This window comes from Nomascus leucogenys, chromosome 15, assembly GCF_006542625.1.
Source record: "Nomascus leucogenys isolate Asia chromosome 15, Asia_NLE_v1, whole genome shotgun sequence".
Taxonomy (NCBI): Eukaryota; Metazoa; Chordata; class Mammalia; order Primates; family Hylobatidae; genus Nomascus; species Nomascus leucogenys.
The window spans coordinates 40160746-40187620 of NC_044395.1; the positions used below are offsets into that span (position 1 = coordinate 40160746).

The 26875-nt window shown below is 40.8% G+C and overlaps 1 protein-coding gene across 1 annotated transcript in view; it reads left to right on the forward strand.

The window, feature by feature from the left end:
- Window positions 1–26875, forward strand: part of MRE11 (MRE11 homolog, double strand break repair nuclease) — a 336343-nt gene that overhangs the window by 39513 nt on the left and 269955 nt on the right. Inside the window, exons 2-3 of the mRNA XM_030794530.1 lie at window positions 21045–21195; window positions 24798–24994. The gene's annotated coding sequence lies outside the window, so the exon portion shown is untranslated. The remainder of the gene's footprint in view (window positions 1–21044; window positions 21196–24797; window positions 24995–26875) is intronic.

Consider the following 26875-nt stretch of genomic DNA (forward strand, 5'->3'; position numbering starts at 1 on the left):
TCTTTTTTTTTTTTTTTTTTTTTTTTTTTTTTTTTGAGACGGAGTCTTTCTCTGTCCCCCAGGCTGGAGTGCGGTGGCGCGATCTCGGCTCACTGCAAGCTCCGCCTCCCGGGTTCACGCCATTCTCCTGCCTCAGCCTCTCCGAGTAGCTGGGACTACAGGTGCCTGCCACCACGCCCGGCTAATTTTTTTGTATTTTTAGTAGAGACGGGGTTTCACCGTGGTCTCGATCTCCTGACGTTGTGATCCGCCCGCCTCGGCCTCCCAAAGTGCTGGGATTACAGGCTTGAGCCACCGCACCCGGCCGGCTCTTTTTCTAGATTCTTAAGGTAAAGTCTTGGGTCCTTGGCTTTAGACGTTCTTCTTTTCTAATATATTATCTGATTTAAAGCTAAAATTTTCCCCTAAGCACTGCTTTAGCTGCATTCCACAATTTTGAAATGTATTTTATTATCTTTCAGTTCTAAATATTTCCTAGCTTTCCTTGTGATTTATTTTTAATCCATGGATTATTTAGAAGTATGTTGTTTAACTTAGGATTTTTCTTAATCTCTTATTCATCTCTAATTTAATTCCATGTGGCCAGAGGACATACTACTCTGTATGACGTCAGTTCTTTTAAGTTTATGGCCCAGATCATGATCTATCTTGATGAACATATCATGTGTGCTTAAAAGAATATGTATCCTGCATTTGTTGGGTGCCGTATTCTATAAATATCAATTAAATCAAAGTGATTTATATTTGTATTAGCTATCTAGGGCTGCCATATAATTGCCACAAACTGAGTGGCTTAATCAACAGAAATTTATTGTGTCACTATTCTACACGCTAGAAGTCTGAAATTGTTAGGGAAGCAGGAGCCTGGGAGAGCCAAAGTAATGCCATTTTAAAATCAACTCCGTCTTAAAACTAGCAAGACACATTCCTTGTCAGTCATGACCGATGGTCCCAAGATGTTTACAGCTAAGGAAGCAGCTTGGTAATGCCTGCAAGGACAAACTCCTACAACAACAAAAGGTCCAGATGTCCCAATACCCATAAAAATATATGCTTTCAAGATAATTATAGTTATGCTTTGGTGTACTTAACACACTAAAATTTCAAGGATAGTTTTCTTTAAATCAATAGAATAATAAATTTTGTCATGCTGTCAGCCCACCTACATGTAGGCATAACTTAGTTTAGTCTTTACATAGACAAAACCCCTATATAACTTTTTAAAAAGTTAAAGAAAAACTTAAAACAAAGATGGTAAGATGGTGCATTCCTCTGCTTGCTTTCTGAGGACACCCTACTCAGTAACTGAGTAGCTTTCAATAAACCACCTCTTTTCACTGCACTCTGCAACTTGCCCTGAATTCCTTCCTTCCTGAGATCCAAGAACCCTTTCTTGGATTCTGGAATCCCTTTTCTGGCAACAAAATCAGGTATCAACATAGCCATGCCCCTCTGAGATTTTGGGTAAAGTCCTTCCTTACCCATCTTAGCTTCTGGGTATGGCTGGCAATCCTTGGCATTCTTTGGCTTGCAGCTTCATCAGTCCAATCTCTGACTTCACCTTCACATGGCTTTCTCCCAGTGTGTCTTCACAGTATCTTCCCTCCCACATCATCTTCCTTCCCACAGCCTGTGCCTGTGTCCAAATTTCCCCTCTTTATAAGAATTAATTATGGTCCCACTCTAATACCTCATTTTAACTTTGTTACCTCTGTAAAGGCCCTTCAAATAATGTCACACCCTGAAGGACTGGAGGGTTAAGACTTCAATATATCTTCTTAGGAGGACGTAATTTAACCCACAATAATAGTGTTGCTCAGATCTGTGTCATCACAGTGCATTTGTTCAATTGTTCTATCAGTTGCTGAGAGTAGGATGTTAAATTCTCCATCTGTGATTGTGGCATTTTCTATTTTTCCTTTTAATTCTGTGAAGTTTTGATTCATTTATTTTGAACCTCTGTTTTTGGATAATACACATTTATTTTTGTTATTTCTTGCTGATGTATTGACCTTTTTATCATTATGAAATGTCCCTCTATTTTTGTTAATACACTCTATTTTAAAGTCTACTTTATCTGATATTAATTTTGCCAATCAGTTTTTTTTTTTTTTTTTTTTTTTTGAGGTGGAGTCTCCTCTGTTGCCCAGGCTGGAGTGTGCAGTGGTGCAATCTTAGCTCACTGCAGCCTCCACCTCACAGGTTCAAGCGATTCTCCTGCCTCAGCCTCCTGAGGGTGGGATCACAGGTGCTCGCCACCATGCCTGGCTTAGCCAATCAGCTCTCTTATACTTACTATAAATGCAGTATTATTTTTTCATCCATTTACTTTCAAACAATTGGTGGTTTTAGGTTCAAAATGGATTTCTTGAAGACAGCATATAATTGAGTCGGTGTGTTTTTTAAAAATTTCATTTTAATAATATTTTATTTTCATTTGGTATGTTTAATTAATTATCATTTAATGTGATTACTGACATGGTTGGATTGAGGTCCAAGATATGGTTGGACTTAAATCCAACTTTACTATTTGTTTTCTGCTTGCTTCTTTGGCTTTTTATATATGTGCTGAAAACTACACAATACAATGTCATATTTGTTCTTGAAATAATCATATTTTAAGTTAATTAAGCAGAATAATGGTACTTTACAGTTATACATATTTACCATCGAATGTATTTTACTCTTTCCTGAGTAATCGAGTCTCTACTGGGTTTTGTTTTACTTTACCCTACATTCCATGCCATGCAAGTGAAAAATTTTTCTAAAGGTGTCTTATTTAATCTTTATTCATCAAAGACATTTTCACTGGACATAAAATTTTGGTTGATAGGTTATTTTTCTTTCAGCACTTTAAAGATGTTGATCCACTGCCTTTTGGGCTCCATTGTTTCTGATGAGATATCAGTGGTTATGAAATAATTGTTAGTGGATTTTGAAATGATTCAGGCAATGTCATTTTCTCTGACTGTTTTCATTTTCTTTTTGTGATTTATTTGCAGCAGTTTGACTATGATATGCCTAGATGTTTTTATTTTTGTTGTGTTTTTGATACTAATCTTTCTTGATGTTTCTTGAGGTTTCAGAATCTGCACATATATGTCTTTTATCAAATGTGTGAACTTTTCACCCATTATTTACTTAAATTAGTTTCTGGATCATTCTCTCTCCTCTCCTTTTGGGACTTCAATTATATGCATATTAGACCTTTTGGTATTGCTGCAAAGATCCCTAAGTTTTTGCACATTTATTAACATTAAATCTCTGTTTCTCAATCTGGATCATTTCTGCTGATCTATTCAGATCATTTCTAAATCTATCTTCTAGTCCACTGACTCTTTATTCTTTCATCTCCCTTGTGCTGTCAAGAGCATCCACTGACTTATTATTTTAGATATTGTCTTTTTTAATTCTCATATTCTCATTGGTTCTTTTTTATGGTTTCTATATCTCTGCTAAGATTTTCTATATTCTATATTTCTATATTCATTGTGAACATATTTTCTTTTATGTACTTGAGCATGGTTACAATGACTTTTTAAAAATTCTCGTCTGCTAATTCCAGTATCTAAGTCATCTTGGAGTTGGTCCCTGTCAATTGTTCTTTCTCCTTAAACAAGTCATGTTTTCCTGTTTTGTTTTATGTTGAATAATTTTGGAGCGTATCCTTGTTATAATGAATGACATGTTGTAGAAAGCCTGAATTCTATCATGCTGTCCTAAGGAGTATTGACTTTTCTTTAATTAGGACTTTAAAGTGGCTGAACACAAACTCCAAAACTCTCTCTCCCCTGGTAGCAACTGAAATTTCAGTTCGGTTTTTTTAAGCCCTACCTGGGCTTCTTAAAGTCTGTTCCTTACATATGTGCCTCAAGGGTCAGTCAGATATCTGAGCAGAGCTCATTCATGAAATGTAAGTCTTCTTCTCTGCCTTGTATATTGCACACAGGGCCCTGTTCTTAGACTAAAAGCTATAAATCAGAAAACTCACCTCATAAAACTTACTCTTCTCCCAATTGTTATTTCTCCTCTAGTTTCTGCTTGCTTTTGTTCTCTCTCCAGTGTCTTCATCCAGTTGGTCTCATATTTTGTCCAGAGTTTATAGTTGTTATCTATAAGAGATTTGGTTCAAAAGAGCTATGTGGACATACCAAAAGCTCCAGTTACATTTTGAGTCACTTAGTTTATCTTCTACAAAATAATTTATAGCTCTTTGCTAGGAATTATCTTGCATCTCCCCCTTTTCCTAGTAGTGCTGAAAAGGATATGGAGCTTCTGCAGAAAAGAGTGACATAATCAGTAAGTATTGCCTGCCTTGGGCACAGGACCAGAGAGTTGCAATTTTTGTTACAGTTACTTACAAAACAATGTATAATACTCAGAAGTTTGTACCTACTAGAACGTATCCTTGAAGTCAGAGTACATTATTTGCTTGTTTGATGGCTAATATTCCCCACTAAATGAAGGGATTGTGCTTGTGAAATTCACTCTTATATGCCCAGTGTCTCTCATGTGGAACATAGTAGTCACTCAATAAATAGTGAATGAGTGAGAGTAGTGTCTAACCAGGACCCATCCCAATTTAGTATAGTTTATCATCAGTGATCTATTCCAGAAAAAGTAGACAGCTTAGGAATACCTCATTCAGCCCAATTTTTCTTTTAGTTTTCCTATTAAAAATTAAATAATCAATATAGATACATGGAGAATACAAATTAGCAAAAATAGATCAAGCCAACCCATTTTTTCCCTCTCAGACATACCATTGTTATCTTTTCCACATAGTGCCTTGTTATTCTTCAAATTTTCATTCTCAACCTTAGGTATACATTAGAACTACCTGAGGAGCTTTGAAAAGTCCTCATGCTCATGCTACAACCCATACTAATTAAATCACATTCTCAGGGATTGGGACACAGACATTTGTGTTTTTTAAAGTTCCCAAGATGACACCGGTATGCATTCAAGAGGACCTAAAGATGTGATAGCCAGGATAGCAGAGCTTTTTCAGATGTCGGTTTCTATCTCCTGCATGGCGCAGATCCTGTCCTCCAAAAGAGTTCAGACAGGACAGTACTTGAAGCAATTAAACATGAAACAATTAGAAACAAAAGGACAGCAAATATACAAAATTAGGTGCCAGTGTGTATGGAAGCTGTGAGCTAAGCCTCTGAGGGCAGACACAGTTGAGTGCAATCAGAGGTGGGCTCATCTTGGTGGAGCCCCACGTACCACGCTGAGGGACTCTTTTCTTCCTTAGAGGTTTATAGCAGCAGGTTGGAGAAAGGAGTACAGCGACACATTAGAATGACAGGTGGCACTGATTCTATTCCTGTCTTCTTTAAACATTTCTTCTTTATAAAATCCCAAGATCCCAGGTTCCTGGCCTCTGATCTTTTTTGTTTTTGTTTTTGTTTTTTTTTGAGAAGGAGGCTCGCTCTTTCACCCAGGCTGGAGTGCAGTGGCGCGATCTTGGCTCACTGCAGGCTCCGCCCCCCGGGTTCACGCCATTCTCCTGCCTCAGCCTCCCGCGTAGCTGGGACTACAGGTGCTCGCCACCTCGCCCGGCTAATTTTTTGTATTTTTAATAGAGACGGGATTTCACCATGTTAGCCAGGATGGTCTCGATCCCCTGACCTCGTGATCCGCCCGCCTGGGCCTCCCAAAGTGCTGGGATTACAGGCTTGAGCCACCCCGCCCAGCCGGCCTCTGATCTTTCCTTGTGGGAATGCTGTTTTAATTCCTTACCTGATTTCAGAATTTGAGACCACCTTCAACTAGAGAAGCCTCTGTGGAAATGTGCCGTCACTGGCCAGTTGTTCTGTCTGTCTGCTGTGGAATCCAGGTGAGTTAAGTATAAATATCTAGCCGACATGGTGGTTCACGCCTGTAATCCCAGCACTTTGGGAGGCCGAGGCGGGCAGATCATGAGGTCAGGAGATCGAGACCATCCTGGCTAACATGGTGAAACCCCGTCTCTACTAAAAAAATACAAAAAATTAGCCAGGTGTGGTGGTGGGCACTTGTAGTCACAACTACTTGGGACGCTAAGGCAGGAGAATGGCGTGAACCTAGGAGGCAGAGCTTGCAGTGAGCCGAGATTGCGCTACTGCACTCTAGCCTGGGCCACAGAGCAAGACTCTGTCTCAAAAAATAAATAAATAAAAATAAATAAATAAATAAATAAATAAATATGGCCTCCCTACTTCTCCGGCTTGCCCAAGAGAGCTGGGCAACAACAAAGCATACAGAGTGATTCTTGACCTGAGTCACACAAAAGAATCTCTGTGAATATTGTGAAATAGCTATTCCAAGGCCCCACCCCAGAATAATTAACTCAGAACCTCTGGGTGATGAGGTCCAGAAACTGGTATCTTTTTCCAGGCTCCTCAGGTGATTAGGATTTGACCCAAGGTGAGAAATATTGATGATGTGAATTGGTGGGCCATTCTCCTGGGTTGTAGGTGCATTTGAAATCCCCTTCCCTGCTACTCCCGGAGACAACGTAGAAAAAAATGTCAGGCTTTATGCTAAATAGGCTAAGGTCTGAATCCCTGTTTTGCCGTTGACTAGCTGTATGACATTAGCTACGTTGCTGACCATCTCTGACACTCCATTTAGTTAATGGTACAAGAGGCAAAATAATAGTACCTACTAATGGGCTCAATGTGGTGCCATATATAAGTCAACTGGCACGCAGTGTGTACCAATAGATATCTGCTCCCTTCTGTCTCTGCCCTCCTCCCCCTGACCTCAGCATTGTAATAAGAGCTATGGACAGTTCTGGCTTGTTTCTGAGCTGTTTCTCCTTGACTGACCATGACCACATCAGCCTGGATTTGCATCCCTGGTCCCTGGATCTGGCATCCTGATTCCAGCTTCTAAACTTGATCCAGCTCTTCTTTCCGGGCCCAGTTTCCATCACCTGTTTCTGTTGCTCAGCACTAAGCCACAAAGAGATGGTTTCTAAAAGTAGCTGGGCCCCATGCTGCTGCTGCTCCAGCTGAGTTTTAGCAGCGGGAGGGGGTGTGGCTAATTTTAGACTTGTCCTGGACTAGCATCTGAGACAAGGCAAGGCCAGGCAAGTCCAACCTGCCTCCTCAGTACCTTTGGGTTGGAGTTTGCAGAGAAAGGTTGGGGAGATTTTGTTATAGGGCTTGTGTGTCTGTATCACACCAGGCTCCTTATATGGAAATTTAATATATGCAACCATTTGCCTCAACATCTGTTGGGATTTGAGTCTCAGGTGCTGTACTGAGTGGGAGTAACTACAATGTAACCTGGAGGTTTTGATACGCTAATGCTTGTACTGAGCTAGGATAGACTGTTTTCTGCCTAACCCAGGGACAGGAACAGGCAGGTGTGAGCAGGATCTGAGATTCAGCAGGAAAAGGGCTGATAAGAGAAAAGATAGAAAATGTTATTGACTTATTTGTGTTTAGAGAAATTAAAAAGGAAATGGGATGGAGCAGTGCAGAGACAGAAAGCCTCACTAGGAGAAGCAAGGACAGCATCGTAACTCCTAGGACAGACCTGGCCCAGAGGAGGTGTTTGATGATTGTTTCACAAGTGTGGAATGAAGGGCTTCTAAGGTAGGGAAGAAGAGATGCTTTGGGGCTGCCCAGTGAGCATCTTGTGCTTTGGAAGGAAGGGCAATCAGCTTAGAGCCAACTGGGCTATCCATGGGACCCAAAGCATCAGAAGGGATTTGTGTCCTCTAGGTCAAGGTAAACTAGCTCTCGCATGGTCAGGCCCACAGAGTGAGGATAGCTAACAACAAAGAAGGATTGAGCACTCCTAGGATTAAGAGATAAATAAGACAAAGTGGAAGAGTGAGAAGAGTAGAGGGTTTGGAGTGAGTCAAATTAGTTTCTTCATTCCACCACTTAAAGTTGTTTGATCTTATGTCAATTACCCAACTCTCTGAGCCATAGTCCCTCATACATTTATAGTGTTCACCAATATATATGAATTCAACATTTCAAGATTCACCAACAATTTATTGAGAGTCTACTATATATTGCAGACCATTTGGCCAATGGAATGAACAATGCAGACAGATGTCTTGCCTGTATGCATCTAACAATCTGGTAGGAAATGCAGACAAGAGAAAAAGGCATGAATAAGTGACAATATATGGGTGGGTGCTGCTTAGTGCCATGAAGGAAGTAAGCAGGATAAAACGAGACAGGTAATTTGGCTGGAGAAAGCCTCTGTGAGTAGGTGTCATTGAACTGAATCTCAAATGTGAGAAGGAGCCAACTCTGTGGAATAACACTGCAGGCAGAGGGACAAGAAAGTGCAAAAGCCCAAAACACAAAAGAGCTTGACAGTTCTGAAGAATAGAAAGGGGGTCAATGTGGATGGAGGGAGTGAGTCAAGAAGAGATCTCTCTGAGACAAGGTGAGGGTGATCATACTGGGCCCAAAGAAGGAGTCTGGATTTTGCAAAGGAAGAACAGTTCCCATTTCTTGAAGAGTGAGGACAGGATGGACAGGAGCTCCTCCTATGGAGGTGCTTCTGTGGTGCTTCTATGGAATAGATGCCACTGGGACATAAGATCCTTAGAATGGAGCCCAGATGTCAGCAGGGGGAAAAAAGGTTTGAACCCCTGTAAGAGAAAAGACATTCGAAATCTAGTCTGGGACAGTACCTTTTTAGTTGACGTAGTTCAAAATCTACTTCTGAGAAGAAATGAGCTTTCCTGATAAAACAATCAATTTTCTAATTAAGTTTAATGAGATTAAGATTTGTTCTGGGAATCTAATCATCCACCCACCTACCTGCTCTGTCAGTCAATTGTCTCAGTGTTTAGGCAATTGTTCACGGGGAAAAAAAAATCATTTCTTTTTGCATCTTAGCTTAATAATAATCCATCATTCTCTTGTCCTATAAAATGTCCCCGACAAAATTGAATCTTTGAATTGGGCTTTTAGTGGCCTTTTCACTTGCAGTAAGACTATAATGAAACTTTGACATGTGCTTTGAAATTGACTTTCTGAAATGTTTTCTATAACACCATTTGGTCAATGGCTAGTGGACATGTGAGGACTTCCTCAAGTTTTCTTAGTCCGTGGGCCCATTGTCCTCTGAGCTCCTGCTTGTGCACGTGCTCTCTCTAGCTGCAACATATGGCCCTAGCCATGGGAGTTCCACTAAAATCCAGCCCCCAAAACCCTTGCTCTTTGGCAAGGAGTGAGAGTAGGGCTATTATGTGTTGACTTGTGCCCCCCACAAAAAGAAGTGCTGGAATCCTAAGTCTCAGCACCTCAGAATATGACTTTATGTAGAAATAGGGTCTTTACAGAGGCAGAGAAGTTAAAAGGAGGTGACTAGGGTGGGCCCTAATCCAATATGACTAGTGTCCTTGTCAAAAGGGGAAATGTGGAGGCAGACACGCACACAGGGAGAATACCATGTGAAGATGCAGGCTGAGATCAGAGGGATGCTTCCACAACACAGAGAATGTGTGATTTCCAGCAAACCACCAGAAGTGAGGGGAAGAGATTCTTTCTCACAGACCTCAGAAGGAACCAGCCCTGATGACACCTTGGTCTTTGACTTCTAACCTCCAGAACCAAGAGATAATAAATTTCTTTTTTTAGTTTTATTTTTTATTGATACATAATAATTGCGTATAGATATATGGGGCAAAACATGATGTTCTGATGTATGTTTAGTATAAAATAATTAAAACCGGCTAATTCTATTCCTCACATACTTATCATTTTTTTGTGGTGAAAATATTTAAAATCTACTCTTTCAGCAGTTTTGAAATCCACAATACATTATTATTTATTAGAGGCAGCATTCCATGCAATTGATTACTAAAGCTTATTTCTTATGTCTAACTGAAACTTTCTACACTTTAATCAACATTTCCCCTTTTCCCAGCCACCCCTCTCCCCCAGCCTCTGGTAACCATCATTCTACTCTCCACTTCTATGAATTCAGTATTTTTAGATTCCACATATAAGTGATATCATGTAGTATTTGTCTTTCTCTGCCTGGCTTATTTCAGTTAGCATAATGTTTTCCAGGTTCACCCATGTTGTTGCAAATAATAGGATTTCTCCCTTTTTTAAGGCTGAATAATATTCCATATTCATCGTGTGTATATACTTACATTTTCTTTATCCATTCACTTGATGATAGACATCTAGGTTGCTTCCATGTCTTCGCTATTATAAATAATGCTGCAATGTACATGAGAGTGCAGATATTTCTTCAGCACACTGATTTCAATACCTTTGGATATATACCCAGAAGTGAGATTACTGGATCATATGGTAAATCTATGTTTGGTTTTCTGAGGAACTTCCATACTGTTTTTCCATAATGGTTGTATTAGTTTACATTCCCACTAACAATGCCAAGGGTTCCTTTGGCCAATGTGGTATATATAATACCCTCACCAACACTTGTTATCTTTTGTCTTTTTCATTAATAGCCATTCTAACAGGTGCAAGGTGAGATCTCATTGTGGTTTTAATTTGCATTTCTCTGATGATTAGTTATAAGGAGAGTTTTTTCATATATGTGTTAACCATTGGTATATCTTCTTTCAAGAGAGCCTATTTAGCTTCTTTGCTCATTTTTGATTGAATTATTTGCTTTCTTGATATTGAGTTGCTTGAGTTCCTTATATATTCTGAATATTAGCATCTTATCAGATATATGGTTTGCAAATATTTTCTCCTAATCTGCGGGTTGTCTCTTCACTCCATCAGTTGTATCTTTTGTTGTGCCAGATCTTTTTAGTTTGATGCAATCTCATTTGTGTACTTTTTCTTTTGCTACCTGTAGTTTTGGAGTCATATGAAAGAAATCTTTGCCCAGACCAATGTCGTGGAGCATTTCCCCGATGCTTTCTTTTGGTAGTTTTATAGTGTCAGATATTATATCTAAATACTTAATACATTTCGAGTTGATTTTTAATATAGCGTGAAAAAAAGGTTCAATTTTATTCTGTGGTGGATGTCCTGTTTCTTAACAGCATTTATTGAATAAATTGTTATTTCTCCATTGTGTATTCTTGGTAACTTTGATGAAAATCAATTAACCATAAATATGTGAGTTTATTTCTAGGCTTCCTATCCTGTTCCATTGGTCAATGTTTCTGTTTTTAATGCCAGTGCCATTCTATTTTCATTACAATAGCTTTGGAATAGATTTTGTGACGTGAGGCAGTGTGATGCCTCCAGCTTTCTTTTGTTTTTTTGTTGTCATTGTTGTTGTTGTTCAAGATTGCTTTGGCTATTGAAGGTCTTTTGCAATTCCATACAAATTTTAGTTTTTTTTAAATTTTTGTGAAGAACGACATTGAAATTTTAATAGGGAATACCTTGTATCTGTAGATCACTTTGGGTAGTGTAGACATATTAACAATACTAATTATTCCAAACCATGAACAGACAAAACTTATTTGTCCTCAAATTCTTTCATAAATATTTTATAGTTCTCAACAAACAGATCTTTCAACTCCTTGGATAAATTTATTCCTATGTATTTTTTCATGCTATTGTGAATGAAATTGATTTCTTAATTTTTTTATAGATAATTTTTTGTTAAAGTAAAGAAACACTATGATTTTTTGTGTTAATTTTGTGCCCTGCAACTTTATGAAATTAGTTTATCAGTTCTAACAATGTTTTGGTGGAGCCTTTAGAATTTTCTCTATATATGATGATGTCATCAGCAAACAAACAATTTTGCTTCTCTTTTTTAAATTTCTTTTTCTTGTCCAATTTTTCTGGCTAGAACTTCCAGTACTATGTTGAATGGAAGTGGTGAGAGTGAGCACCCTTGTTTTGTTCCTGATCTTACAGGGAAAGCTTTCAACTTTTTTTTTTTTTTTTTTTTTTGAGACGGAGTTTGGCTCTTGTTGCCCAGGCTGGAATGCAATGGTGCGATCTTAGCTCACCACAACATCCACCTCCCAGGTTCAAGTGATTCTCCTGCCTCAGCCTCCCAAGTAGCTGGGATTACAGGCATGCGCCACCACGCCCGGCTAATTTTTGTGTTTTTAGTAGAGACAGGGTTTCACCATGTTGGTCAGGCTGGTCTCAAACTCCGGACCTCAGGTGATCCACCCACCTTGGCTTCCCAAAGTGCTGGGATTAAAGGCATGAGCCACCGCACCCAGCCAAGCTTTCAACTTTTTATGATTGAATACCATGTTAACTGTAGGCTTTTCATATATATCCCTTATTGTACTGAGATATATTCCTTCTATACCTAATTTGCTGAGAGTTTTTATCATCAAAAGATGTTGAATTTTGTCATATTCACTTTCTGCACTTCTCAAGATGATCATATGTTTTTGTCCTTCATTCTGTTAATATAATGTGTCACATTTATTGATTTGCATACGTTGAACTATTTTTGCATCCCAGGGATAAATCCCACTTGAGTATAGTATACTAACCTTTTAATGTGCTGCTGAATTTGGTTTGCTAGTTTGAGGATTTTTGCATCTATGTTCATCATAGACATTGGCCTGTAATTTTCTTACCTTGTAGTGTCCTTGTCTGGCTTTGGCATCAGGGGATACTGGCCTCAGATAATTAGTTGGGAAGTATTTTTTCTTCTATTTTTTGGAAGGATTGGTATTATTTCTTTAAATATTTGGTGGTAGAATTCTGCTGTGAAACCATCTGGTTCTGGGCTTTTGTTTGATGGGAGTTTTTTTTAAATTATTGATTCAATCATCTCACTTATTAATCGATTCCAATTTTCTATTTCTTCTTGATTTAGTATTGGTAGATTGTATGTTTTTAGGAATGTATCCATTTCTTCTAGGTTATCCAATTTGTTGGCATATAATTAATTGTTCATGGTAGTTTCTTATAATCATTTGTATTTTTGTGGTATCAGTTGTAATGTCTCCTTTTTCAAGTTCTGATACTGAGTTTTCTCTCGTTTTTTCTTAGTCTAGTTAAAGGTTTGTTGATTTTGTTTAACTTTTCAAAGAATCATCTCTTAGTTTCATTGATATTTTCTATTGTCTTTCTTCTCTCAGTTTCATTTATTTCTGCTCTGATTTTTATTATTTCTTTCCTTCTACTGATTTTAGGTTTAGTTTGTTCTTCTTTTTCTAGTTCCTTCAGGTGTAAGGAAGTAAGTTGTTTATTTGAGATCTTCCTTCTTTTTCAATGTAGGCATTTATTGCTGTAAACTTTCTTCTTAGAACTGCTTTTGCTGCATCCCATAAGTTTTGATACATTGTGCTTCTATTTTCATTTGTCTCAAAATACTTTTTAATTTCTCTTTGAATTTCTTCTTTAACCCATTGGTTATTCAGGAGCATATTGCTTAATTCCTGTGTATTTGTGAGTTTTCTAAAAGTTCTTTTGTAACTGGTTTCTAGTTTTACTCAATTATGGCTAGGTAATATACTTGATATGATTTTAATATTCTTAAATTTGTTAAGACTTGTTTTGCTCACTAACATATCATCTATTCTGGAGAATGTTCTGTGCTTGAGAAGAATGTGTATTTTGTTGCTCTGGGATAGAATATTTTATATACATGTATGTTAGGTCTATTTGGTCTAAGGTATTGTTCAGGTACTCTGTTTTCTTATTGATTTTCTGTGTTGATGACCTGTACATTGTTGAAAGTGGATTATGGAAGTCTGCTACTATTATTTTGTTGCAGTCTATCTCGCCCTTCAGATCTATGAATACTTCCTTCTTGTATTTAGGTGTTTTGATGTTGGATGCATATATATTTAAAATTGTTATATCCTCTTGATATATTGACCTCTATCATAATATAAAGACCTTTATCTCTTTATACAGTGTTTTACTTAAAGTCAACTTTTTCTGATAGAAGCATAGCCACCCCTGCTCTATTTTAGATACCATTTGCCTGGAATATCTTTTTACAATACTTACTCTCAGTCTTAGTATGTTTTTCAGGCTACAGTGGGTCTCTTCTAGGTATCATATTGTTAGATCTTGGTTTTTATTTTATCCATTCATCCACTCCGTGTCTTTTTATTGGAGAATTTAATCCATTACATTTAAAGTAATTATTGATAAGTAAGGACTTCTGGTATTTTGTTAATATTTTACTGACTGTTATATAGTTCTTTTGTTCTTCTCTTCCAATTTTGTTGTCTTTCTTTGTAACTTCTTGTATTTTTTTGTAGTGGCATGCTTTGATTTCTTTATCTTTAGTGTGTCCATCAGAGGTTCGTTCTTTTCTTTCTTTCTTTCTTTCTTTCTTTCTTTCTTTCTTTCTTTCTTTCTTTTTCTTTCTTTCTTCCTTCTTTCTTCTTTGTTTTTTGTTTTTTTGAGACAGAGTCTCACTCCGTCACCCAGGCTAGAGTGCAGTGGTGTGACCTTGGCTCACTGCAACCTCCACCTCCCAGGTTCAAGTGATTCTCATGCCTCAGCCATCAAAGTAGCTGGGATTACAGACATGTACCACTATGCCCAGCTAATTTGGGAGTGGGGGAGGGTTGTTGCTGTTTGTGTTTTTTTGAGATGGAGTCTTGCTCTGTTGCTCAGACTGAAGTGCAGTGGCACGATCTCAGCTCACTGCAACCTCCACCTCCCAGGTTCAAGCCATTCTCCTGCCTCGGCCTCCTGAGTAACTGGGATTACAGGCGCCCACCTCCACGTTTGGCTAATTTTTGTATTTTTAGTAGAGATTAGGGTTTCACCATGTTGGCCAGGCTAGTCTCGAACTTCTGACCTCGTTATCTGCCTGCCTTGGCCTCCCAAAGTGCTGAGATTACAGGCATGAGCCACTGCACCTGGCCTAATTTTTGTATTTTTAGTGGAGACAGGATTTCGCCATGTTGGCCAGGCTGGTCTTGAACTCCTGGCCTCTAGTGATCCACCCACCTAGGCTTTCCAAAGTGCTGGGATTACAGGCATGAGCCAAGAGGTTTTTTCTTTATTGTTATCATGAGGATTATACAAAATATCTTGTAATTATAATATCCTAATTTAAGCTGATAGTACCTTAGCTTCAATCACATGCAAAGACTCTAAACTTTTACTTCTCTCCCTTACATTTTATACTATTGATGCCATTTATCTCTATTTTATTGTGTATCTATTAATCAGAAGTTTATCACTGTTTTTCATGCATTTGTCTCTTTAAATCTTATCCTAGAGTTAAGAGGGATTTACACAACACCTTCACAGTATTGGAGTATTCTAAATTTTATATGTATTTACCTTTACTAGTGAATTTTATGCTTTCATATATTTTCATATTGCTACCTATTCTTTTGCTTTAACTCAAAAAACTTTCTTTAGCATTTCTTTTAAGGGCACTCATGGTGATAAACTCCTTCCACTTTTGTTTGTCTTAGAATTTCTTTGTCTCTCCTTCACTTCTGAGGGATAGATTTGCTAAGTATAGAATTCTTGGTTGGCATTGTTTTTCTTTTAGCACTTTGAATATGTCATTCCACTCCCTCTGGCTTGCAAGGTTTCTGTTGAAAAATCTGGATAGCTTTATGGTGGATATTTTATGTGTAATGAATTTCTTCTCCTTTGCTACTTTCAAGATTGTCTTTGACTTTTGACAATTTGATTATAATGTATCTCAGAGTGTTATTTTCTTAATTTATCTTGCTTGGGGTCCTTTGAGCTTACTGAATCTGTATGTATATGTCCCTCCCAAGATTTTGAAGCTTTTCCAATAGGATTTCTTTTATTATCATTATTATTTAAATATTCTTTCATTATTTGTTTGTAATTTTTTGCTATGTTTCCTGTGCTGGTCTTGAACTCCTAGCCTCAAGCAATCTTCCCACCTGAGCATCCCAAATTCCTGGGATTACAGGCATGAGCCGTCACACCTGGCCTCTCAGGCAGTATTTCTTTAAATAAGTTTTCTGTCCCTTTTCCTCACTCTTCTTCTTTGAGTAATCGCATAATTTATATACGCAAATGTTTGATGGTGTTGGGTAGATCCCTTATGCTTTCTTCACTCTTTTTCAGTGTTTTCCTTTGCTTTTTGTTCCTCTAATGGGTTAATTCCAATTGACCTGTACTTGAGTTCACTAATTCTTCTTTTTTTTTTTTTTTTTTGAGATAGAGTCTTGCCCTGTCACCCAGGCTGGAGTGCAGTGGCTCGATCTTGGCTCACTGCAAGCTCTGCCTCCTGCGTTCACACCATTCTCCTGCCTCAGCCTCCTGAGTAGCTGGGGCTGCAGGCGCCTGTCACCACACCCAGCTATTTTTTTGTATTTTTTAATAGTGATGGGGTTTCACCATGTTAGCCAGGATGGTCTCGATCTCCTGACCTCATGATCCACCTGCCTCGGCCTCCCAAAGTGCTGGGATTACAGGCGTGAGCCACTGTGCCTGGCCGAGTTTCTTTCTTCTGCATAAGCAAGTCTGTTATTGAGGAATATGAGTGGGTGAACTCCTATTTTGCCATCTTACTGATGTCACGTCCTGACAATAAAATAAAGTTCTGTTGTTTAAACCACCCAGTTTGTGGCACTTTGTTATGGCAGATTTAGCAAACTAATACAAGAGCTTTAAAGGGAATACTACCAAACATGATCTTCAGCAAACCTTCGCATGGAGTAGCAGAGGTCCTTCCAGTTATGTTGTCCTATCCTCTCTCCATCTTGCTGGCTTTCTCACCATCTGCCCTACCCATCCCCTCCATGATTCTCTCATTTTTCTCCTGCCTCCCTCTCAAGAGAAAAGCAAAATTTCTCTTATAACATGCATAAAGTTGTTGCTCCCATCTGAAACAGCTTATCAAATTTTTTTTAAGTACATATTTATAGGATTATAATATAAATGCACAGGTATCAAGGTACCACCTGATGAAGCCCAGGCTTACTGCTGAGGTTTCCTTCTTTTCCCTCCTCCTTACAGGCCCCAGACACTCAGTTAGCTACTGATGCTCTTCAGAACTGCTACTACCCAAACCTTGAGTTTCTCCTTTCATCCAAAGAGGCCTTTAAAAATTTTAATCACCCAATGAAAGCAGGCAGAAAACATCAAAAAGATAAATGTGAGAGATTAACAAAAATTAAGGTGTCTTTCAGTTGTTTTTCTCAGCCTCTGGCTCCATGTTGACATGGAAACAGAAAATGCCTTTGGATTTTTGTCCTCTCCTTTTATTCCTGAGGGTGGCTCTCATCTCATACTCTTCATAGAAGGGCATGATGACCCTTCTCCCATAAAAGTTCTTTGCTTCAGCAGAGGGACTGCAAGGTAATTAGAGCAGAAAAATGGGTGCCCCATGGGTAGAGTTACATGGACACACAGGTAGACCTTGAGAGTTAGCGTGCAAGGTGAAAATTGCATAGAATTCAAAATAGCATTGAAACTCTTTTATAAAGGTATCATGTTGGAAATTGAAATACCATTTTCATTAAGTCCAAGCCAACACTTACAAACTGTACAGAAGTAAAACACAAGATGAAAAAACTGGCTTGTGGGGGTCATGTTGTGTAAACATTGTTCTGTCTTTTTTTATTCTAGAATCACATTCAGCATGGCAAGTAGTTTGCACTTGACTGAGGGAACAAAAGATTTATGTCTCCTATCTGATAATCAGAAGCATATCTTCATTAAATAGAGTGGTTAGAAGATTTTCCCACAATATTTAAATGGTTGTTCTCCCTCTCTAACCCTAGGTGTATATGACTGAATTTGCTTCATACTGAACCTTTACTATGTGATTCAGCTGCATTTTTATCATCTTAAGACCTAACTAGAATTTCTCTTCAGGTAAAAACCTTTATGTGGATTTTTTTTTTTTTTTTTTTTTTTGAGACGGACTCTGGCTCTGACGCCCAGGCTGGAGTGCAGTGGCGTGATCTCGGCTCACTGCAAGCTCCGCCTCCCGGGTTCACGCCATTCTTCTGTCCCAGCCTCCGGAGTCGCTGGGACTACAGGCGCCCGCCACCACGCCCGGCTAAATTTTTGTTTTTAGTGGAGACGGAGGTTCACCGTGTTAGCCAGGATGGTCTCGATCTGTTCGTGATCCGCCTGCCTCAGCCTCCCAAAGTGCTGGGATTACAGGCGTGAGCCACCGCGCCCGGCCATTATGTGGATTTTTTAAGAGAAACAACTGACTTTACTTTCAGCTGTGTCAGTTGCATCAGACTAATTTACAACAGACCAAACCTCCTATTAACAAACAAACAACAGAAAAGCTGGATTTTAAAAATGGTCGAAGGCATTAGAGTGTTACCAGTGGAAGCCAGGACTTGAGGGGCCAAGTAAGGTGTCTGAGAGAAAAGGAAACTCATTGAGGTGAGCCTAGCCTGACATTCTATGCTCCTTTCCTTCTCGAAGAATTTGCTGGCTTATAATCAGTTTAGGATGAGACATTAAGCTGCCAAGCAGAAAGTGGTGGCTAAGCAGAGGTTTGGGCATAATTGGAGCTCAGAGTTACCAAAGGAGAGAGGGATTAAGAGAGAAGGCAGCACAAAGAAGTGAGTATAATAATAGGAGATATTTTTCTTCTCAAAACATTTGTCTATGCATAAGTAGCACGTAGTCATGCTGCTAAACCAAGCAGAAAGCATTTGATAAGAAGCTGGCTTAAGCAGAGCTTCAGCAGTCTCACCATGCTGAGCAGGAGGTAATCTAGAAAGCACCTAGGCTTTCACTTGCCAAATCAAGAGCTATTCCCAATCATAGGGACAAATCAGAAATAGACCTAATTTTACAAATACTGAACTGCAGCCTTGAGTCAGTTCAACCCCTGATTTGGCTGTAAACTCACACTTGGTTGCTGTTGCCCACTGAACCCTGTTTATAAAAATCAGCAGAGGTGACCGGGCGCAGTGGCTCATGCCTGTAATTGCAGCACTTTGGGAAGCCAAGGTGGGTGGATCATGAGGTCAGGAGTTTGAGACCAGCCTGGCCAACATGGTGAAACCCCGTCTTTACTAAAGATACAAAAAATTAACCAGGCATGGCAGCATGCACCTGTAATCCCAGCAACTCCGGAGGCTGAGGCAGGAGAATCACTTGAACCCGGGAGGCAGAAGTTGCAGTGAGCCAAGATCGCACCACTGCCCTCCAGCCTGGGTGACAGGGTGAGACTCTATCTCAAAAAAAAAAAAAAAAAAAAATCGGCAGAGGCTGCAACACAGTTCACAAAGACAGCCCTTTGCAGGAACTCTAGAAGACCTGATATGCTCTCCCCAAAGTTCAGTCATTTAATGAGACATGTTGACATCACCTGTTCATGTGTTTGGCATGGCTTTGAGTGCAGGTACACAAAGGGTTGTTAAGATGTCTTTGTCCTCAAAACACTCATCATCTGCAGTGGGAGAGACTGACAAGTAGAGAGCTGATGGCAACTGAGTGTGACAAGTGCTGTGAAAGAATTAAAAGGATGTCCCAGGAGCTTAGCAGAGGCGCACCTAATCTCTTCTTGATTTGGGGGTAGGTGAAGCCAAAGTGAACTTCCCAGAGGAAGGGACACTTCAGCTGAGCCCAAAGGGCTATTAGTGTTTTCCCAAAGGAAAAGATGAAAGGTATCAGGCAGAGGAAATAGCATATGCAAAGAGAGAAACAGAGAGCATGGATTGTCTAAGAAACAGCAAATACTTCTGTTTGATAAATGTGTAAATTACCACACAGAGTGACAAGGACCAGATCATGAAGGGTTTCTTATATCACTAGTTAAAGGGATCTCCAAGCCATGCTCAGTAGCTTTAATCATCTATTTGAAATGATACATTTACCAAGGACAATGGTGCTCAGAACCTCATTGTTTGGTTCCTTCTGGAATCACTGGTTATCTCACATGATGAACTCTAATTGTCAGGCATGCATGTCTTTGTTGAATAAAGAGGCTAGTATTGCAATATATATTGCATATTATAATGGCTTGATTGGTGAAGAGAACTTGAAAAGGGGACAGATATGAGAGATATTTGGGCATTAGACCTGTCTTACTGGCCTTGATGAATGTGAGACAGAGAGGAGTTAAGTATGACTCCTGGGCTTCTAGCTTGGGCAATTGAACTAATTTTCTTATGACAAATAATTATAGTCTTGTGCCTTGTCTATCTACCTTCCCAGGTGTAAGCTTCTTAGGTGAAGCAATTCAGAACTGCAAGAATTTATTGAATACTTTCTACATGTCAGGCATTTATTATCTCATTCATTCTTTACAACACCACAAAGAAGTGAATACTGTTACTTTTTTCACTTGGCTTCTTATCTAAAACTACACCAAATACCATAACTTGCAAATGCGTGAGTTAGAATTTGAGTTCAGTGTATCTTACCTTAGATCCTGGAATCTTATTAGGCTTTTCTAGGTGACAGTGCTTGGATTTGAACTTAAGTCTCCTTTGAATCAGTTCTTAAATCTACCCAATTGGTGTGGCTCATAAAGATGGCCCCATAAGCTGTGGAACTAATGGATATTTCTAGGTCCGTTTACACTGACAGCCTTAGATTCTGTATGGACAGAATCTGTTCCAGTGGTTAAGATCAGCCCAGCTCTGTGAATGAAACTCCAGGGGCATGGCCATTTCTTAGCCTCCTCTTCCTTCTTGGCCCCATTCTGGGAGGCTGAGAAACACGGGCTCTTCCCAGCCATTTAGTGCTTCTGCTGAGCAGCCAGACTTGCATTGAAGAAACAATTGGTGCCTTCTGGGATTTCAGGTGTTTCTGGGAAAGCAAACTGCACCATCCAGGGTGGGAGAGTTCTGATTTGAATTTTCTGTTTGGCTATTGTCAGAAGTGGTCAGGGAACTAATTACAGTGGAGCTTCCATTATATCTTTCTTTCTCTAAAGAGAAGACATAGAAATGCTACCTTACATACCTCTCTGAGAGTAAAGCAGCCCCCTTCACTCTCTATCCCTAAAATGTCAGTCAGTGCATTTTCATCAGCACATCCCCGTGACCCTTGTGGGTTACTTCCTGCAAATGGTCTGCAGACCCCACCTGGATTCATTCCCTGAATCTCAAGGCCCAAATAAGGCAGTGGACATACTACTATATTAATAATTGTGAGCATAATTATAGTTCAGAATTTGCAAGACACTTTCACCTGAATTATCTCATTTTATCTTCACAACAGGCCTGTGAGAAGAGCAGGGGAGTTATAATCATTTCCCTTGTTTTATGGCAGAGGAAACTGAAGATAAAGCTATGAAGTGAAGCTGGCTAGTGGCTGCCTCAGGGTTACTACTGATATCGCTGGACCCCTTCAGAACCAAGCATGAATGAAGGTAGGGCATACTGACTCAGGCAGGCTATGGGGTTCCAAGCCCAGGGGCCAGTGGGTGGGGTGATTCTCAGAGAGGAGCGGGGAGCTGAGTGTGTGGGAGGGAGCTGGGCTGAGAGGCCCAGACTATGGGGGATTCATTGGAAAGGGAGAAATTCTGAGCCTTTTCCTTTCTTTTGGTGCCTAGGGCTCATGTAAAGAGCTACCTGGGGGCTGCCTGAATCTGTCTGCACATGCCTACCCCAATCTTTTCTGCATGACAGAGGGCCAAGGATATTAAATCATAGCTGTTGGGACAGGTCTAGATTCCTCCAATTTAGCCTAAAAGAGGGGTGTTAGTCATCCTTCAGTACCATGCTGAAAGGCCACTTTTCAATACAGTCTCCAAGGAGGGGGCTGAAAATGGGTACCTCCCTGTCGCTGTCACCCTTAGGAGCTTTTCACATGGAGTTAGAATACAGCCTAAAGGAAGTGGGCAAATTGAAGTACATTCTTCCCAGGTAGTGATTGCTCTCTTCCTTATGCACATTTGTTTGTATAGAGCTTATATGTCCTTTTGAAAGATGCATGTTCCTATCTCCCAGCTCCCTACCCTGGGCCCCAAAGCTCTTTGTGGGATCTTTGTCTCTATTAAAGATAGCTTTCATTACCTTGGATTAAGTCCCATGCCCCTGAGCCTGTCTCTTTTTATTCCCGGTATTCCACTAAATGGAAAGAAGGCAGGAAGGAAAGGAAAAACTGAAGGAGTGGGGCCCCCTCATCAATTATATCACTTTGGTCTACAAGGAGTAGCAATATAGCTTTAGGTTCAAGAAACCTGGCATTGAGTTTAGTTCTGTGATTGTAAACAAGTATTTCCACATTTTTTAGTTTGGTTTCCTTGGGTATAGAATGGAGATATTAATACCTTCCCTGCCTGACTCATAAAAATGTTGCCAAGATCATGTAAGATAAAACAAGGCTAAATGCCTTATTGTAAGCCTAGTACAGCCTTGTGGCTGGGACTTTCTCTATCAGTAGTTCTTAACAGGAGGGCTGCAACACCAGCCCTGGTTTTGGCATAGGCGTTGGAAAGACAGAAATGAAGCAGTGGATTGGTGGTCCTCAATTCAGGAAGACTGGCAGGCCCAGGGCATCACGATAGAGGAAAGCCTTGCTTGGAAATCCATCTCCCACTGTTTCAGCTTTGCTCTCAGCCATGAGCTTTTATATAAAGAGCTGTCACATTTATGGTCTTGCTGAGCTTCACCTCAGTTCTAGGAGGAGGAACCTTTCACTGACAGGAGCTACACAGGAATACAGGAACTAAGGGACAGGACCTGGGACTACACCCCATGCCTCCTGAGGCCCATGCCTGCACTCTTTCTCTGTATCAGCCACCCTGTTGGAGAGGGAAGTTTTGGTCTGGGGATAGAGAAAGGAAGGGTGATATTACTCTGGAGAATGGGTCACTTCAGATAGGATAAGTATAGAGTGAGGGAGCTTCAGGAGGACTGTCTAAGAACCACAGCCTAGGATGAGGATCCTGGGGCCTGAGTAAGAAGTAGGAGAGAAAGTGGAGAGAGCCATTTATTCCTTCATTCTGGGAGCCCTTCCAGACAAGTGAGAGCTAAAATGATCAGACCCAGACTGATAACTCAGGGGCTAGAGTCACTCAGAGAGTGAGATAAGGATAAGATAGGGATGAGGCTGCTGTTGGACCAACCCACAGAGATTGTCAGAGGCATCAGCCTGAGTCTGAGATAATAATCAAAGCCAGGCAGATGAGCAACCAGTTTATTAACCCAAAGGGACTGGTCAGAGGAAAATGTGGTTTCAAGGCCTTGGGACTGACACTGGGGACCCCAGAGCAGGGTGAGAGGGTTTTAAAGGCTGGAGCTGGCAAGGGGGAGGCAGTCTGGGGAAACCCCCTAAGTTAGGGGTTGAATGCTGAAAAGAAGGCTGGAGAAGTGAGAAGTCAGACAAAAAAAGAAAGGGCATGCCTGGGTTTTCCTTTTAGAAAGACCACTCTGGCTGCAGTATGGAGGATAATGATGGGGTCAAAGGGGCAGGAGAAGGCTGAAGGAGGCTGCTGAAGGCCTCATTCAGTGACAGTGGAGACAGAGAAATGAGAGACATGAAAGAGGCAGAATCCACTGGATTTAGTAATAATTTTGAGACAGTGTAGGGACTCCTTTAAAGGCCTGCTGTCCCCAGCTCTAAGCATGGAAATAAAGGAAAGTCTTGGGTTCATTCAGGGGAAATTCCAGGCACCCATGTAGCCCTGAGAAGTAAATGAGCAACTTGATAAGCAAGAAGGTAATAATAGCTTAAAACAAGAGCCAAGGAAGTTAGAGTCACAAGATGTTCCCTCTAAAAACTAAAGATAACTCAACTTATGTCCCTGAGCTGTTTTGCAGAACCCCAGGCCCCCATCAAATAGACCCACTGCCACATAGGTCTCAGATAAGGGAGGGCTGAGAACTGAACTCTGACCTCTGTTCTTTGCTCTAAATTTCTTCCTGAGGGACCTGGAGGTAAGGCTATGCCCCTGAGCAAGAACCAGCATTCTTTTCTGACCTCACATTTTTAGACAAAGCTTTGTCTCCTGAGCCAATTGCAAATTAGAAAATCTTTGAATCTGCCTATGACCTATAAGCCCCTGCTTTGAGATGTTCCAACTTTTCAGGTTAAACCAATGGATAGCCTCTGTGTATTGATATATGACTGCCTGTAATCTCTTCCTCCCCATCTTTAAAAGCCCTTACTTGCAAGCCATTAGGGAGGATGAGTCTTAAGCATGAGCTGCCCAGTTCTCCTTGCTTGGTGCCCTGAAAATAAATGCCTTCCTTTCTCCTGCTGCAAACCTCTGTGTGGATGTTTAGCCTTACTGCACTGGGCAAGTGGACCCTAGCTGGGTTCTGTAACAATTTGAATAGGAGATGACTTGTGAAGGAGATGTCAAGAATGACTTCCAGATTTGCTGACTTAAGAGACTAGAAAACTTAATTCAGGCCCTCACTTTGCCATTATTTTCAAACTTTCAGACCATAAGCTGCTTTTAGGCCTCAGTTTCTACTTCTCAGGATAGGAAAGATGATCTAGAGTAGTAGTGTTCCAATGATGGTCCTGCGGCCATCCTGCAGGTGTGGCTGGGCCTCAGGGAAAGAGCCCCAGGCAGGAGTCAGAAGATCCAGCTCACATCTTGACCCAGCCTGTAATGTCTGGAGGGCACAGTATTTCTGAGCCTAGGTCTTCATTTGTATAAATGGAGATAATTATTCATTTATTCAAGAAATACACTTTTGGGGCCAAAGATAAAAGGAAGGAAATACGGTCTGTGTCTCCTGGAGTGCACAGCTAAGGAGGAGAAGCAGGCATACAAACCAATAGTTACAAAGGAGCTGAGTAAGTGCCAGAATGATGTAAACTAAACCAATGGTGGCAGTCCAAAGGAAGGAGGGACCAAACGCAAGAGCTGCATCTAGAGATAGGACAAGGGGTAACCAGGAAGATCGGGGGAAAGGTACTGTGGCCTGAGAACTAGGCTGAGCCCTCTCTTGCTGGACCCCTGTCTTTTGATTGCGCTTCCTTGATCCTAACCTCTCTGTCCTATCATCTAAATAGCAATCCTTTTTCCCACCTGCAAGTGAGGCTCTGAGGGATTCTTCAGAAATCAAGACTTTGACCCACTCCATATTATTAACGCCTCAGCCTACAAAGAGCTTGCCTAACCCAACTTCAAGGGGTGGACACATGATGCTGGACTTCCAGGTACCAGAGACAGGCCTTCCTCCACCTTCTATAAGCATATGCCTATGCAGGTAGGCTGGGTATTGCATGTTCTGAAGAGCAGACACTGTATTTAATTCATAGTTGTATCCCCAGTGCCTTACGGCAAGCCTGCCACATGGTTGTAACTAATAATTGTGTGGTAAATGAATCAAGTTCCATAAAGTCTTTAAATTTCAAAGGGTTATTGGCTCCTTTCTCAGCCTTCAGGCAGGATTGTATCCTAATCACCACACCTGGCAGCTGTTCAGGCTCCAACAGACTTAATGGCACCCACCTGAGAAATAGGCAGAGCGGACACAACACTTTGTATAATTTAACTTTCATTCACTAGACAAGTACGCATTGAGAAGCTCCTCTATGCCAGTCTCTGAACACATAGATGACCTCAAGAACATTACAGCCTAATTGGGGGACAGATATTGCATTCATAATTGCCACACAGTGGAGGCCCAAGGGAGAGGGAATTGGTTCTGCTCCAGGGATCTTGCTTGGGAGATGCTTGAGCTATATCTTAAAAAATGAGTAAGTGTTCAACAGTTGGATAGGCTGACAGGGTTAGGAGAGAGCAGGGGACCTGGGATAAGGGAATTTAAGGCAAGAGATGTCCATGCGTATTGTGTTTACAGCAGTGCTATTCAAAGTCCAGATCCACAATGAGATGAGGAATTTGCCCTAGCATTACATCCTTAAATGAGAAAGTCTTACTATAAAAACACTGTCCCCTGAACTAAAGTGTGTTTGTGACTATTGATTTGCATTCTGGCCCAGGCCCTTCTGTGAGTTGGAAACATTGTTTGTGAACAGGCAGCAGATCTGGAGACTACATCACTGCTTTATAGTTAACCACGTGCTTTTCACACAAGTTCAAGCTCTTTTGTCCCTCAAAAAAAATCCCCTGAACTTGTCAGGGCAGGTATCATAATCCTCATTTTACAGGTTGGATACTGAAACTCACAGAGGTTAAGGTTCACATCACCCCACTGGTGACCAGGGAGGCTGAGATTTGAAGCCAGGAGTGCTCTCCAGCCCTTTATTCTTCTCTTTCATCAATGGCTTAGGAAGAAAACGAGACTGACTTGAGTAATGACTTCATGGCCAGCATGGCCCTAGCAACAAATGTCAGAGTGTGGGGCATAAGTGTGTCATGCGTGTGACCTCCTGTGGTATTCTTCATGTTCCTCCATCTCATATTGCTGTCATGTCTTAAATAGAGACAGGATGACTTTTCCTTTCCAGCCACCCACTCTGGAGTCGCCTCCAACTGCCCTCCCAGGAGAGCTTCCTCCAGCACAGCCTGTGCTTGACATTTCACTACCTGAAAGGACTTGGCATTGGTCCCATGCAAGGAGACTGTCTCATGCATTCACAGAGACAGCAGGCATCTACTCAAAATAGGCTTACCGTTCCACGAATGTCATTCTGGGGTATGCTGCTCTTATCCTGTTAAGTGGGGCCATGATGCTGTTCTGAGCTGTCCTATCTATTCCCTTGGAGTACAGCTTCCTGAGCACAGCCTTTTTTTTTCCATGCAAAGAAGCCAAAAGCAAATGGAGACAACTACAGGAAAGGTCACATGGGCCAGGAGAGATGGGAGCCTTCCAACCAAAGGAGCCATAAATCTTCAGTTATGATCTGGCCGTTTCTCCAAGCAGCAAGCTAGTGGGGAAACCTCAAGGGGCCTGGGCCTGTGATTCCCATGGCCTTCTGACAGTGGGCACATTCTACAAAACTTGAGCGAGCTGCAGATGGTCAGTGGCTCTAACATCTGGCCTCCTGGAATGAAGCCATGCTGCCCACCAATGTCCTGGAGGGGTTCCTACCTGGACAGGGACTCAGCCAGGGTTTCTCACACCTGCAGACCATCAGCTGGGAAGTAATCAGAATCTTTAGCCTTTTAAAAGCTGAGTCTT